Here is a 15007-nt window from a genome sequence, read left to right as displayed (position 1 = left end):
AACCCTAAAACCTACCCCTTCCTGTCCTAAAACCTACACAGACCCCAAACCTAAACCCTAAAAACTACCCTGTCCTGTCCTAAAAACTACTTGACCCCTCACCCCACACTGAAGCCTACAAACCTACCCCGACCTGTCCTAAAAACTACCTGACCCCCACCCTAGACCCTAAATCCTACCATGCCCTGTCCTAAAAACTACCCCGTCCCCACCCTAAACCCTAACTTGCCCTGTCCTAAAACATACCCCAAAGCCTACCCCAGCCTAAACCCTAAAACCAATTCTGCCCTAAAAGCTCCCTCACCCTGTCCTAAAAACTACTCCACCCCCCTGCCACCCATCCTAAACCCTAAAACCTACCCTGACCTGTCCTAAAAACTACCCCGACTCCCCCCTGAACCCTAAAGCCTACCCTGTCCTAAAAATTCTCCACCCTTTCCTAAAAATTACCCTGAGTTCCTGCCCCCGCCCTAAACCCTAAACAACACCCTGCCCTGTCCTAACAACTATCCCAACCCCCGCCCTCAACCCAAAAACATACCCTGTCCTAAAAACTCCCCCACCCTGTTCTAAAAACGACCCCAACCCTCTACCCAAACCCTAAAACGTACCCTGCCCTGTACTCAAAATTACCCCAACCCCCTTCCCCACCCTAAACCCTAAAACCTACAATGTCCAAATCCTACCCTGCCCTGTCCTAAAAACTATCCCTTCCCCGCCCTAAACCCTAAAAGCTACCCTGTCCTAAAACCTACCCCACCCTGTCCTAAAAACTACTCCAACCCCTGCCCTAAACCTTATCCTGTTCTAAAAACTACCTGTAACAGGGTTGCCGGAACCCTGCCACAGGATAGTAACACAGGGCCAATACTGTCGTACCCCGGGGGTCCCAGCGAAAGAAAAGAGGACCGGACCTTTTTTGCGATCCCGGATATCCGGGACAGAGAGATGAGTATGAGAGGAGAAGGCGCAAAGGAGATAGGAAGGTCAGGAAGAAAGGACGGGCACTTCGGAAGAAGTTAAGGACGCCGGCCAAGATCAGGAGGAGGAAAGGGGAAAAGGAAATGCCATGCTGAGTAAGGAGCCCGGAAAACGTAACAGAGAGACCGGAGCGGGACAAAGCATAGTGTCCAGCCACGTACCTGGAGGGACGTGGCTCAGGCAGGTACGTGCCTATATACCCAACACCCCGAGTCTTTGATGGAAGTGGGGAGGTGGGAGGAATAGTGTGTGAGATAAGAGGCCACAGATACGGGGGTGTATGGAAGAAGAAAATCCTTGTATTACCGGTTCTGCACAAAAGAGCACTTATATCATTTAATATTGATTCACGCACAAGACGGTAATGGTACGGGGTCCTCCCACATTCAACCTGAACTTTCTCTCTGTCAGTTCTTTATTTTCCTCACTCTGTTCTGGCTACTCCTCCCCACCCTACTATTTCTATGGGACAGTAAAAAAACTGAACCAGGTTGACTAACATTTTTTCCCCGTAATTCTCTTTTCCCGCATGGTCACATCACTCGGGGAGCTGTACGATGACGCGATATACCTGAAACAAACAAAGGAAGAAAAAAGGAAAGGATTAATGAAAGTAATCACCTGCTGAAACCTAAAATATCTAGACGGAGATCTCCCGAAGGAAGAAAGAGAGAGCGAGACAGAGACTATGAAAAGATAACAAAGAGTTATATATATATATATATATACGTATATATATATATATATATGTGTATATATTTTTTATGTTCTCACATCTACGTTTGTTATATCATCATCAATAAAACAACCCAGGACAACAATCAGGTCGTAATCACTTCCGTGTCTTCCATACCCCAAAAAGGACCCATCACACTACCCCGCCCTGCCTCAAAACTACCCAGCCTCTGCCCTGAAACATAAAAACTGCCCCACCCTGTCTTAAAAACTACCCCAACCCTTGCCCTAAACCCTAAAATTTAACCTGTCCTAAAAACGACCCACCCTGTCCTAAAAACTACCCAACCCCCACTACGCCCTAAACCCTACTCTGCTCTGAAAACTAACCTGTCCCCACCCTGTATCCTAAAAGCTACCCTGCCCTGTTCTAAAACCTACACGGCTGTGTCCTCAAAACTACCCGACCCCTGCCCTAAACCATAAAACCTACTCTGTCTTAAAAACTATGCAACCCTGTCCTAAAAATTACCCTCTCCCCAGCCTTGAACCTAAAACCTACCCCCGCCCTGTCCCAAAAACTACTCCAACCCCCACGCCACCCTAAACCCTAAAACCTACCATGTCCTAAAAACTACCCAACCCCCCACTTGGGCTTGAACCCTAAAACCTATCCCACTCTGTCCTAAAAACTACTCGACCTCCCACCCTGCTGTAAGCCCTAAATCCTACCTTGCCCTGTCCTAAAAACGACCCCACCCCTGCCCTAAAACCTACCTTCCCCTGTCCTAAAAATTACTCCACCCTAAATCCTACCCTGTCCTAAAAACTCATCCACCCTGTCCCAAAAACCACCCGACACCCTGACCCCCAACCCTAAACCCTAAATTCTACCCTGTCCTAAAAACTACCCCACCTGTCCTAAAATCTACCCTGACCCACTCCCACTCTAAACCCTACCCAGCCCTATCGTTAAATCTACCCTAACCCCCTCCTCACTCTAAATCCTACAGTGTCCAAATCCAACCCTTCCCTGTCCTAAAAACGACTGTGCTCTCACCCTAAAACCTATCTGCCCTGTCCTAAAAAGTACCCCAACCCTCACCCACGCTCTAAAACCTACTTTGTCCTAAAAACTGCCTCACCCTGTTCTAGAAACTACCCCAACCCCTTTTCCTTACCCTAAACCGTAAAACCTACCCTGCCCTGTCCCAAAAACTACCCAGACCCCGCCCTAAACCCTAAAACCTACCCTGTCCTAAAACTCCCCCAACCTGTCCTAAAAACAACACCAGTCCCCTGTCCCCACCCTTAACACAAAAAATTACCCCGCCCTGTCCTAAAAACTACTGGACCCCCCACCTGCACCCTAAAACCTACCCTGTCCTAAAAACTCACCCACCCTGTCCTAAAAACTACCCCGCCTGCCTGGCCCCGCACTAAACCCTAAAACCTACCCCACCCTGTCCTACAAACTACACTGACCCCCTGCCTTAAATCCTAAATCCTACCCTGTCCTAAAAACACCCCCACCCTGTCCTAAAATCTACCCCGACCCCCACCCTCTGCTCTAAACACTAAAACCTACCTAGCCCTGTCCTTAAAACCACCCCACCCTATACCCTAATACCTATGCTATCCTAAAAATGTCCCCACCCTGTCCTAAAAACTTCCCCATCCTGTACTAAAAACTACTGCGATCTCCTGCCCCCACCCTGAACACTAAAAACTACCCAATCCTGTCCTAAAAACTACCCAACCCCCCACCTCTGGCCTAAACCCTGAATCCTACCCTGCCCTAAAAACTACCACGCCCCTGCCTTAAATCCTAAAAGCTACCCAGTCGTGTCCTGAAAACTACCCCAACCCCACACCCTAAACCAAATAACCTACCCTGTCCTAAAGACTATGCCACCCTGTCCTAAAAACGACCCAGGACCCCAGCCCTGAACCCTAAAACCTATCCCACCCTTTCCTAAAAACTACCCTCACCCGCACTAAACCCTAAAGTCTACCCTGTCCTGAAACTACCCCACCACTCACCTTACCCTGAACCCTAAAATATACCCGCCCTGTCCTAAAAACTACTCAACCCCGCACCCCTTAAACCCTAAATCCTACCCTGCCATGTCCTTAAAAACCACCCCTCTACCCCCTCCCCTCATCCTAAAACCTACGCTGTCCTAAAAACTCCCCCACCCTGTCCTAAAATCTACCCTGACCCCCCACCCTGAACCCTAAAACCTACCCAGCCCTGTCCTTAAAACTACCCTGACCGCTCCCTATCCTGAACTCTCAAACCTACACTGTCCAAATCCAACTTTGCCATGTCCTAAAACTACCCTGCCCCCACCCTAAACCATAAAAGCTACTCTGCCCTGTGCTAAAACCTACCGGCCCTGTCCATAAAACTACCCTGACCCTCACCCTGCCCTAAAACCTACCCTGCCCTAAAAATTCCCCCACCCTGTCCTAGAAACCACCCTAACCCCGTCCCTGCCCTAAAACCTGCTCTGTCCCGTCCTAAAAACTACGCAGACCCCCGCCCTAAACCCTAAAACCTACCCTGTCCCAAAAACTCTCTACCCTGCTCTAATAACTACCTTGATTCCCTGCCCTCACCCTAAACATTAAAACCTACCCTGCCCTGTCCTAAAAATTACCTGACCCCTGCCCTAAAACCTACCCTGTCCTAAAAACTCTCCCATCCTGTCCTAAAAACTACCCTGACGCCCTACTCCCATCCTAAATCCTAAAACTTTCCTCGCCCTGTCCTTACAACTACCCTGACCCCACTCCCACCTAAACCTTAAAAGCTACAGTGTCCTAAAAACTACCCCACTGTGTCCTAGAAACTACATGTGTCCTTGCGCCCTGCCCTAAACCATAAAACCTACCCTGCCCTGTCCCAAAAACTTCCCTGACCCCTTTCCTGCCCTAAACCCTAAAACCTACCCCACCCTGTCCTAAAACTATCCCGCCCTGTCCTGAAAACTACCCCCTCTCACCTGAACTCTAAAACCTACCCCACCCAGTCCATTAAAATCGCCCCACTTACCCGGCAGCTGTGTTCTTCTTCCAGCTGTTCCTCCTGTGTGCCTGAGCCACGTAAATGCATAGTGCCTCAACCATGCATTTGCGTGGTTCAGGGCAAGCATGATAATGCTTGCGTACTTACAGCCTGCCTGACTCTGGCCATGTTGTAAAGGCCGTTTCCCATTTGATTGTATTTTGAAATGTTGTTTTGAATCTTATCTCAGGGGCACTGCCTCATGTTTTGAGGTTAACACCACCCCCAATCTCCCCAACTCGTAGGTGTGCCACTAACTTACTTACTTATGCCTTCTACACCCCCTGGGGCCTAGGCCATCAACGAGGACTCTCCACCTATCACTGCCCTGGGCTTTTCTTTCAATCTGACTCCATGTGTAATCTCCTTGCAGTCAGCTTCAAAGCCTTGGCACCAGGTGTTTTCCAGGTCAGAGCTTTCCTGGTGGTGTTTGATATGGTCTTGTGAAGGGTGTGACCTATCCATCCCCACCGTCTTTTCATGATTTCTTCATGAGCAGGGAGTTGGAAAGCCTGCTGCTATAGGTCGTTGTTGCTGATGGTGTTTGGTCAGCCAATTTTTGAAGGATTTTCTTCAGACCGGTGTTGATGAAGGTCTGGACTTTGTTGGTGGTGGTCACTGTTGTCCTCCAAGTTTCTGCTCTATACAAGAGAACCAATTTTACATTGATCTTAAAAAGCTTGACCTTGGTTTGCAGAGAAGTCCTTGGAGCAGCTGAGCGGTAACATGTAGGGGCACAGCGCACTCACATAATGGTTTTGTTTGTTGAAAAGAACCCCAAAACCAAGGGCCAAAGATAGTTCTTAGGCTGAAATATAACACAAATATAGTAGTCAGAAGGAACCTTGTTACTAGTTCAATCTAAAGAGATTTTCAAAGTGTGGTTTAGCCTACCAGGTCATTCTCCAGGGTCAATCATGCATTCTGTTGTGGTGAAGAACATTATTCTATTAACTATTTCAAGGAGTATAACTTAGAAAAATACAACTTGGGCTTTATTAGTAACAATGTGCTGACCTATTTCAAAGTAAGGAACAATTATCAAACAAGTTGCCATTATTTTAAAAAGGGCATCTGTTTAAAATGCTTTCCTAATCAAATGGAGATGCTTTATGGTAGAATGTGAGAGCTCATTTTTATATATTCTGCTTTGTGCATAATCTTGTTTTGCGAGAAACATCTGCTTGCCTCTAAAAGTCAAGATTTGATGGTGTGCTTGCTGGTGCATACTTCCTATTGCGTTCTGCTCAGGCTCCGGCTCCATGCACATTGTCAGAGCCCTTTGTGCCTGATTAACACATAATCAGCACAAAAAGGTGGATTTTCCTGCAATTACATTACTTTTATATTTGGATCACACATCTGTCTTCTTTTGATCCCTCAACGAATGAGGTTATACAAAATTGTTGATGTGCATATATAGGTATGCTGAATTTCAAACAGAAGGACAATTTAAATATGCATATGTGACATAAATCTGCATTTGCACTTTTAACTTTTGTAATGCCTCCTTTCTCATGGGGATATATAGTAAAATACCTTCACCTACACCTGCATTGCATTTAGTAACATTCCCTACTTATCTCCACTACTTCTTCTCCCACACCACCACTACACTTAGGTGTGCTTCCTCCCTATCCACACCATGCAAATGCACTTACTCATACTCTTCACAGGATCAATGTGGATGAGTCTGAGGGGGAATCTATCTGCTTGAGGTAACTGAACGCTCATAATCTTACAAGTTTGTGGGTGCTCACTGAAGGAAAATGCCCCTTTATGTATGGTCACCCCCACTTTTTGCTCCCACTGCTGATGTGTATGAGTCTGTTACAGCACTGGAGCCCGCTAACCAGGCCCCAGTGCTCGTGCTTTCTCCTAAAACTGATTTATCGACTAGGTAATTCTCTAATTGGCAAATACTTTAACCCCTTATAAGTCCCTAATAAATGGTACCTAGGGTACCCAGGGAATAGGTGGTAAAGGGGTTCCTAGGGATGCAGCACAAGTTTGTGTCACCCTGGGTGACCCAAACCAACTACTGACAGCAGGCCTGCCATTGCAGCCTGCAGGAGCAGTGCAAACTGCTCACGTTCAGCTGTGCCCTCACCATGAGTGGCACAGTCCTATGCACTGCCTCCCATATATGTCAGACACCCCTCAGGAAGGCCTCTGCAGCCCAGCAGGCAGGGTGCATTATATTGAAGGTGCAGGCATGTAAGCACAAGTTTTTATGTCTCTATAGTGTCTTTTCCATTAAAGTACACTATAGGTGTAGCTGGTCCACAGGATAACATGGGACTTGCAATCGGGCAGACTAGGGTTGGTACCTCCATTATAGTACTGCCTAGATATGCCAAGTTTGGTGTCAAACAATGTGCCTTCTCTCCCCTGAAATGAATCTGGTGTTGAAGGACAGCAGGCATGTAACCAGGTGGAACCTTAGAGGTTACCCACCTGTTTGCCCCAACTTATTTTATGCTCTGGCTGGTCAGCCTGCGCTTTCCTGCACTTAATGCCACCAAGACAGGGTTCTGACCTCCTGCCAGGTAGTGTGGACACTCCCAGGAATTAGAGACAAAGGCTGAGGCAGGAAGGAGGTCACACCTCCCACCACCCCCAGTAAGGCTAGTGAATAGGAACTTCAGAGCAGTGAGCCTCAAAGCCATCTGTGCTGTCCCCCATAGGAGGAAACAGTCCCCCGTTCCCAGCCACATTTTATCATGGACAGGGTGAAAAAAATATATGCATGGTAGTGTCCACCCCCAGCAGGCTGAACACACCTCTAGGGTGGGCAGCCCAGTCTATGCAGTAAATGCTCATTTCTGACATCTCATAAATGGCAGAATAGAGTGTTCTGGGTAGCAAAAGGTCACCCACCCCACCAGATGTGGTCACCTAAGGGGTGATTTAGCTACAGGAACTACGCCCATTGCCCACTAGCCTCCACACCCCAACCCCCCTAAATACAGGAATTAAGTAGTCTGAAGTTGTAGTCTCGCCTGCCCGAAGTTACAGGCCACTATGTTACTCCCCAAGACCCTGTGAAGTTCTCAAAGCTTGTTTGTTGCCAGCCCTTTAACTGACCCCACATTTGATACTGCAACAGCATGGCACACAGTGCAGCCTGCATCTGACATCACCAACCTTGCCCCTGCTGAGTTTTTATATCTTTTTTTTTTGTTGCAACATCGTGTAAGCAGAAAAATCAGGACCAGCAGGTGTCCCATTCAGCACCACGGGCAGCCAGGACAACTCTGCACACAGATGCCATGGGCCAGCTAAAACTGAATTGACTGTCATGACCTGGTCCTAGGATCCGCACAACCTTAATCCTCCAAGGGCTCCAAGTAACTCTACTTCCTGGTGGTCTTTTGTGACTAGTAGGTTTTTCTCCATTGACCTCAATGTAACATTTAAATGCCATTTTTACTGTGATTTAATTTTGCTTCTAAACTCTAGACCTCCAGTTGTACTGATTAAGTTCCATTTGTTTTCATGTCTAAATTAAGATAAAAAAGCTCTATTTTTATAAATTGGTGTTGGGTTTCTTTCAAGTTGTGTCAATTACTTATCATCAATGTTGGTGCTCTGAAATGCTTAACACATGTTAGTTTAATAAAGCCTGACTGCTCTTTGCCACACTACCAGGACTGAGCTAAGGATTTATTAGTGTAACTCCAAGGACAATCTTTGGGATATTGTGAGAGTATCACATGGTGAGGACTAACCCCTACACCACATAACACGCCCCTTTCCTACATTGGTCTTACAGCAGTGGGATCCTGAACTTGCGTTTTCCAGTACCACTTGGTCATAAGTGAATTTCGCATGGGAAATCCACTAAATTGACTTTAGCACCAAAAAGTATTTTTGCACAATTTTTGTTTCTTCTTTCTAATTGGTTTGTAAGGGCTATGTGTGGACCACCATTTCACTAGACATTTATAAAAAGTCTTACTGAATTAGGAAAGGTTTTTAGAAGTTTTTCTACATTTTTATTAAGGTCTTACCTACTAGGTTAAAAGGCACAATGGATACTGATCAGAGTATTGACTTGTCCATTCTTCCAGCCCTTAGGATCAGTGACCTAAGAGCTTTGTGCGAAGTAAGAGGCATTGGCTATAGAGCTACAGCCAAAAAAAGAGGACATTGAGAAGGCCCTCTGCCGCTACGAGCAGGAGAGAGAAGAGAATGAGGACACTTCCGCAGAGAATGATTCTGTAGAGGTTGAGGAAGATGCCGTAGTCCCAGAGCAGGAAGGGGAAAGAGGTGAAGACCAAGCCTCCTCCTCCTTCCCCAGAGCCCCCCCACCAGTGAGAAGTGAACTGAGTCACTCTAGCAGAACCCCCACAGGTAGGGTGGTAGGACTCCAAGAGGAAGAGTTGGATTCAATCTCCCTGGAACAGAGACAGAACTCGAACTTGAGGAGAGGAGACTAGCTGAGTTGGGCCTTAGGCCCAAAGATTGTGGCAGCAATCAAAACAACAGGGAGAAGGAAGAATCCTTTGACCCTAAAATTACCAAAGCAATTGTCCCTAAGTATGATGGTGGAGATGATATTGATAAGTGGTTTGAAGCCTTTGAGAGTGTTTGCAAGATATCATCCCAGCTCTGGGGATCCCTACATTGGGATTTATTCCCAGTAAAGGACAGAGCTAGACATCTTACCGTTGATGAGGAGATAACTGAGTCCTATCAGCATATGAAGGAGACCTTGATAGAAGGATTTGGACTCACTACAAATGTGTACAGGGTACAGTACAGAGACACACAGAAAGGTCAAAATCAGACCTGGATGGAGTTTGTGGACTGTTCTGTCAAAGCACTAGAAGGTTGGATCAAAGGCAATAAGGAGGGCACTTATGATGGGCTGTTCAGTTTAATAATGAAAGAGCACATTTTAACATATTGAACCACGGAGAAATTGTGTCAGCATCTGGTGGATTCTGAGTTATCTGCTCACAGAGAACTAGGGAAGATAGCTGACAAATGATTCACCTCCTGGTTGTCCAGGAAGACCCATAGTGGGGGTGACCAGAAAAAGGTTAACAGGATTCCCAGCAGGAAAAAGAGGTGACCAACAAGCAGGATAAAACTATGGAGTTCTCTAATTAACTCCAAAAGACTTCTCAGGAGAGTGGGCCTGAGACTTCTCACAATGAAAAGGAAAAGGGTATACTGGTATGAACTGGGACCCAAAGAAAGCTTCTGGCTTACTATGACTTGTCATCAGACAAGTCATAGTAAAGGAGATGCAGTATGCTCCAAAAAGTCCCCCAATGGTGGATTGGCTAGCACAGGAGAGGGAGTCGAGTTGTACTCTAGAGATGCCAGAGGTTACACAAAGGCTGCTTTAGTTTCTGTTGGTGGGGTGGATATTGAAGCCCTGGCTTACTTATCTCCAAGCATGGAGAAGTATAGATAATGACAAAAGATCAATGGCACTGAAGTAGAGAATCTGAGGGGTACAGATGCCAGTGTCGCTATAGTGACAGCTAGACTGGTTTCCCAAACCAAATATTGCCTGGTGTCATGCATCAGGCTACTAGTGCTGGCAATGAGACTAAACTCCATCTAATGCCCTTGCAAAGCCTAATATAGGGAGAGGTTACTGGCCAGAAGAAGGTGGTTGTGTCTCTTGCCATTCCAATGGGGTGTCTGTTGGGAAATGACTTTGAGGCTGCTGCATGGGTAGAAGTGGAGAGAAAGGCTCATGCAGAAATGTTGGGTCTCTCTGAGTAGATGTGGGTTACCACAAAGTACAGGCCGCACATCAAGGAAGAAAAGGGGACTTGGATCCTGAAACAGTGGACCAAGTGCCCCCCAGCAAGAGAAAGGGCAAGAAGTCTGCTAAGGCAGCTTCTAAGTGATGACAGAACCAGGGGATGAGGTCTCCTGAGGGAGATGCCCTGGTGCCTGAGGAAAGAACTGCAACTGAGGGAGCCTGGCCTGACCTGGCAGAGCATCTAAATACAGGGGGTCCCTCCAGATAAGAACTGTGCCAAGGGCAAAGGGAATGCCATACTCTTGGAGGCCTTAGGCAGCAGGCTGCAATGCAAGACGAAGGAGATGTCAGTGCTACCTACAGGGTCTACTGGGTGGATGGGCGTCTATAGACTGAGGCCAGGGACCCCAAACCATTGGCAGCCAGGAGACTGGAAGTCTCCCAAAGGTGCAGAGAATTTGTCCTCACTTTAGCCCATGACATCCCCCTAGCTGGACATCTGAGACAAACTAAAACCTGGGCAGGTCTCTTGCCCATTTTTATGGGCCCCAGATGTCTGAAGAAGTGAATGAGTTTTGTCTCTCTTGTGTGACCTGCCAGGCCAGTGGCTAGACAGGCACATGCCCAAAGACTCCTTTAATCCCACTACCTATGGTTGGGACTTCCTTTGAGAGTGTAGGGATTGACATTGTTGGTCCACTAGACCCACAAACTGTTTATGGAATAGGTTTATTCTAGTGGTAGTGCACCATGCCACTAGATAGCCAGAGGCAATTTCCCTCACTACTGCAACTGCTCCTGCAGTGCCAAGAACCCTTGCTGGCATCTTCACCAGGGTTGTGTTTCCTAAAGATGTAGTATCAGACAGAGGGGCTAATTTCATGTCTGTATACCTAAAAGATATGTGGAAAGAATGTTGGGTGAGCTACAAGTTCACTGCCTCCTATCACCCCCGAAAAGTGGTTTAATTGAGAGATTCAACAAAGCTATGAAAGGCATGATTATGGGCCTTCCTGACAAACTCAGAAGGAGGTGGGATGTCCTGTTACCTTGCCTACTGTTTGCATCAAGAGAGGTACCTCAAAAGGGGGTTGGGTTCATCCCCTTTGAACTTTTGTTTGGTCACCCTGTAAGGGACCCATTGAGTCTTGTGAGGAAAGGATGGGAGAGGTCTCTCAAAGATCTCAAGCAGGACATAGTGGACTATGTACTAGGCCTGCGTTCCCGCATGGCAGAGTACATGAAAAAATCAAACAAAAACTTGGAGGCCAGCCAGGAGCTCTTTAAGCACTGGTATGACCAGAAGTCAGCACTGCTGGAGTATCAACAAGGACTGCTGGTGTGGGTGATGGAGCCTGTGGCTTCCAGGACAAGTGGACTGGGCCCTATCCAAAGTTGGAAAAGAAGAGGTATGTCACCTGCTTAGGCACCCCAAGGAATCCTCACGGGGTTCTTCATGTAAACCGCTTAAAGCCGCAGCAGGACAGAGCTGACATGACCATGTTTATGGTCACTGATAAAGGCCAGGAGGAGGAAAGTGAAATTCTCCATGACCTTCTATCAAGCAACCCCAAGGAACGGTGAGTAGAAGGTGTAGTTTTATCCAACACCTTTGCTGCCCAACAGCAAGCTGACTATAAGCAAGTCCTAGGGCAGTTTGCTGGGCTCTTTTCCTTAAACCCTGGTCAGACAACATGGTGTACCCATGATGTGGACAGTGGTGACAGCCTCCCCATCAAGAAGAAGATTTACAGATAGTCAGACCACGTTAAGAATGGGGTTAGAGCTGAGGGTTATTGAGCCTTCTGACAGCCCCTGGGCTAGTCCAGTGTTGCTGGTCACCAAACCTCACTCTAAAGGTGGAAAACCTGAGATTAGGTTCTGTGTGGATTACAGGGGCCTCAATGCAGTTACAAGACAGATGCTCATTCTATCCCTATGGCAGGTGAGCTAATTGACAAATTAGGTGCAGCCAAGTTCTTGAGTACCTTTGACCTCAATTAATATTTTATTTTATTAGTTAATTAAAACCATAAAACGTTCCTTCAACATAAAATTGCGCAAGACATTATTAGTACAGTAAAATATGACATAATTAGTACACTGGGCAAGTTCACCCCCACTTGGCTCCGATTACAGATATAGGATTCAATTACGAGATTAATTAAAAATATAACTACATGAAATAACCGCCCTACCTCTTTCCAACCTGTTTGTCCTCCATTAGGAAGTTTTCATATTTCATAGTAATATGTTTCAACTCCCCCGGCATAGTTCCTGTCTGCTAGGGTTTATAGGGGGCTCCTAGTTTTAATTTGAAAAAAATAAATAATAATTTATGAGTCAAGTACTTGAGTTTCACAGCTTAGGGTTAGGGAGCAATTCGAACCAAAGGGGTAATTTGTTGCTTCCTGAAATCCCTAAGGGTTTTTTTGAGGGCTGATTAGGGAAATAAAAATTTCCACAAATTGGACAAGCCTAATGTTCAGTATGGTGTTTCCTGGATTAACTGCCTCAATTAGGGCTAGTCTGCATGATCTGACCACTAATTCATTTAATTCTTTCTTCAGCATTTGTCTTCTTTCAATAGCCAAAGCTGGGCAGATACAGACAACGTGCCATAAGGTTTCTACCGCCAGGTGACCTAGGCGGCATTCCTGTTTGTCTATTTGCGATTCCATCTTCCCTTTTGGCAAGAAGTCTAGTGTTGACATACCGCTTAGCCTTTCTTTAGAAAGCATGAATAGGGGCAGCCAATAATGGTGATTCTTTGAGTGCTTTGTGTGAGTTAAGAACCAAACAGCCATGAGACCTTTTGGCCAGATCCTCCCTATTTTCTAGCCAGCTGTGTAGTTTACTTGATGTATTCACTGCTTTCTTAAAAGCTGAGCTAGGGAGTGACTGGCCCCATACATCAACTAGATTCAAATATATTAGGCTTCTTTCCAAATACTTTTTATAATTACTATTGCCTCTTTCCAGATTGATTTCCTCCCCAATTGAAGCAATTTTTCGCTTTGCCCGTAGATTAGGGCATAGACCGGTTCATCAGATCATTACGCTCTATAAATCTAAATGCGTTTCGGCGGCGATTTATGGGAGTGGCCTCTGAGGATATACCAGTTCAAGCTTATTACAACTGGCAGAGAATAAATTTCTCCATCGGCTACTTATGGTGCCCAAGAACGTAGCAAATATCATATGCCATGAGGAGTTGGGAATACGTTACATTACAGATCTGATAGATATTGCCCCACTGCTGTTATGGATAAATGTATGGTCAAATCCGGCGGCCATTATAACACATGACTGTATAAAAGACTGTATTTTGTTAGCAAATTTTAATAAAATTCCATGGTTAAATTCTGTTCGCAATGGCTTTCGAAACTTGGACTTGGAGTATATGTATCTCAAACCAGAGCTTTTGTCTGCCAGTGCGAAAGAAATTGTTAAACTCCGACATAAAGAGCATGTCATGAACCTTAGATATCAAGTGGCAGAGAAACTGAGTTCTTTTAATTTGTATGTACAAATTTCATCTTTAGATTCGTTGGAACCTTATTTTGTTTGGTTCCCGATTCCCTCCTTATACTCTCTGCTTGTACTTTTTAGATTTAACCTGATTCATTCTAGAGTGGCGTTTCCGACAAAATGTGTGTGGGAAAAAATATTACCACCATGTCCTTGTGATAATTTTTCAAAACAAAGCACTTGCCATTTTATCCTATTTTGTACACTTTACTCAGCTCCTAGGAAAAAAAAATTATTACCTATCTTGCGTAATTTGCATACCCTTTCCTATAAAGAAGGACTGATTGGCATCCAAAGCCTTTCATCCAAACAAATGTGCAGCTCTATTTTAAGTTTTATCAAATCCGCTATCACCATTAGGAACCGATATGAATCAGTAATGTGATTATTAATTAAGGAAATGTAGATATTGCTTTATTGTTGTACATGATTTTATAAGTATTTTTATTTTACTGTATATTGATTAGTAGGTTTAAGTGGTAAACTTAGATTTTATAGACTTGTAGATTTAATATATTTGTCTTTGAATTATACAAATAAGTACTGTATACCATGATGATTTTTATGTAAGTATGTGAACTTTTATGGCAGTATGCCGAATAAAGTTATTTTGACTGACTGACTGACTGATTTCCTGCCACTCTAAGTTAGCTAACGTCCCTTTTGGGGTGTGACGCAATTTGTAACAGCATTTGATAAAAGCCACGGGTCGAGCTTATGACTGCTTGACCAGCATAAATTCCAGTCTAACCTGAGCTGGGAAAGCATATCCAGGTAACCGGAAAACACGCTTATAGGCTTTTACCAAACGTTTGTCAAAGAGAGCTTCCTCACCCCCCTCATTATTTCAGTCCCATATGCATGTAATGCCAGTATACCAGCTCCCTGAGCCCACACAGCACTGCATGTAATGCCAGTATACCAGCTGTCTGAGCTGACACAATACCGCATGTAATGCCCGTATACCGGCTCTCTGAGCTGACACAGTACTGCATGCGGTAATGCCAGTATACCGGCTCTCT

General features: G+C 45.6%; 1 long non-coding RNA gene across 5 annotated transcripts in view; it reads left to right on the top strand.

Annotated features, from left to right (window-relative positions):
• Nucleotides 1-940: 940 nt before the first annotated feature.
• LOC138299629 (uncharacterized) overlaps nt 941-15007 on the top strand; it is a 146753-nt gene continuing 132686 nt past the window's right edge. For 4 of the 5 annotated variants that reach the window (XR_011204800.1, XR_011204797.1, XR_011204796.1 and 1 more), the window contains exons 1-2: nt 941-1165; nt 7930-8109. This is a non-coding gene — a long non-coding RNA (uncharacterized lncRNA). The remainder of the gene's footprint in view (nt 1166-7929; nt 8110-15007) is intronic. The other variant, XR_011204799.1, reaches the window with a different exon arrangement.

This window comes from Pleurodeles waltl, chromosome 1_2 (genome assembly GCF_031143425.1).
Source record: "Pleurodeles waltl isolate 20211129_DDA chromosome 1_2, aPleWal1.hap1.20221129, whole genome shotgun sequence".
NCBI classification, from domain to species: Eukaryota; Metazoa; Chordata; class Amphibia; order Caudata; family Salamandridae; genus Pleurodeles; species Pleurodeles waltl.
Note: the sequence above shows the minus strand (reverse complement) of the source record. Positions and strands in the feature narration are given on the sequence as shown.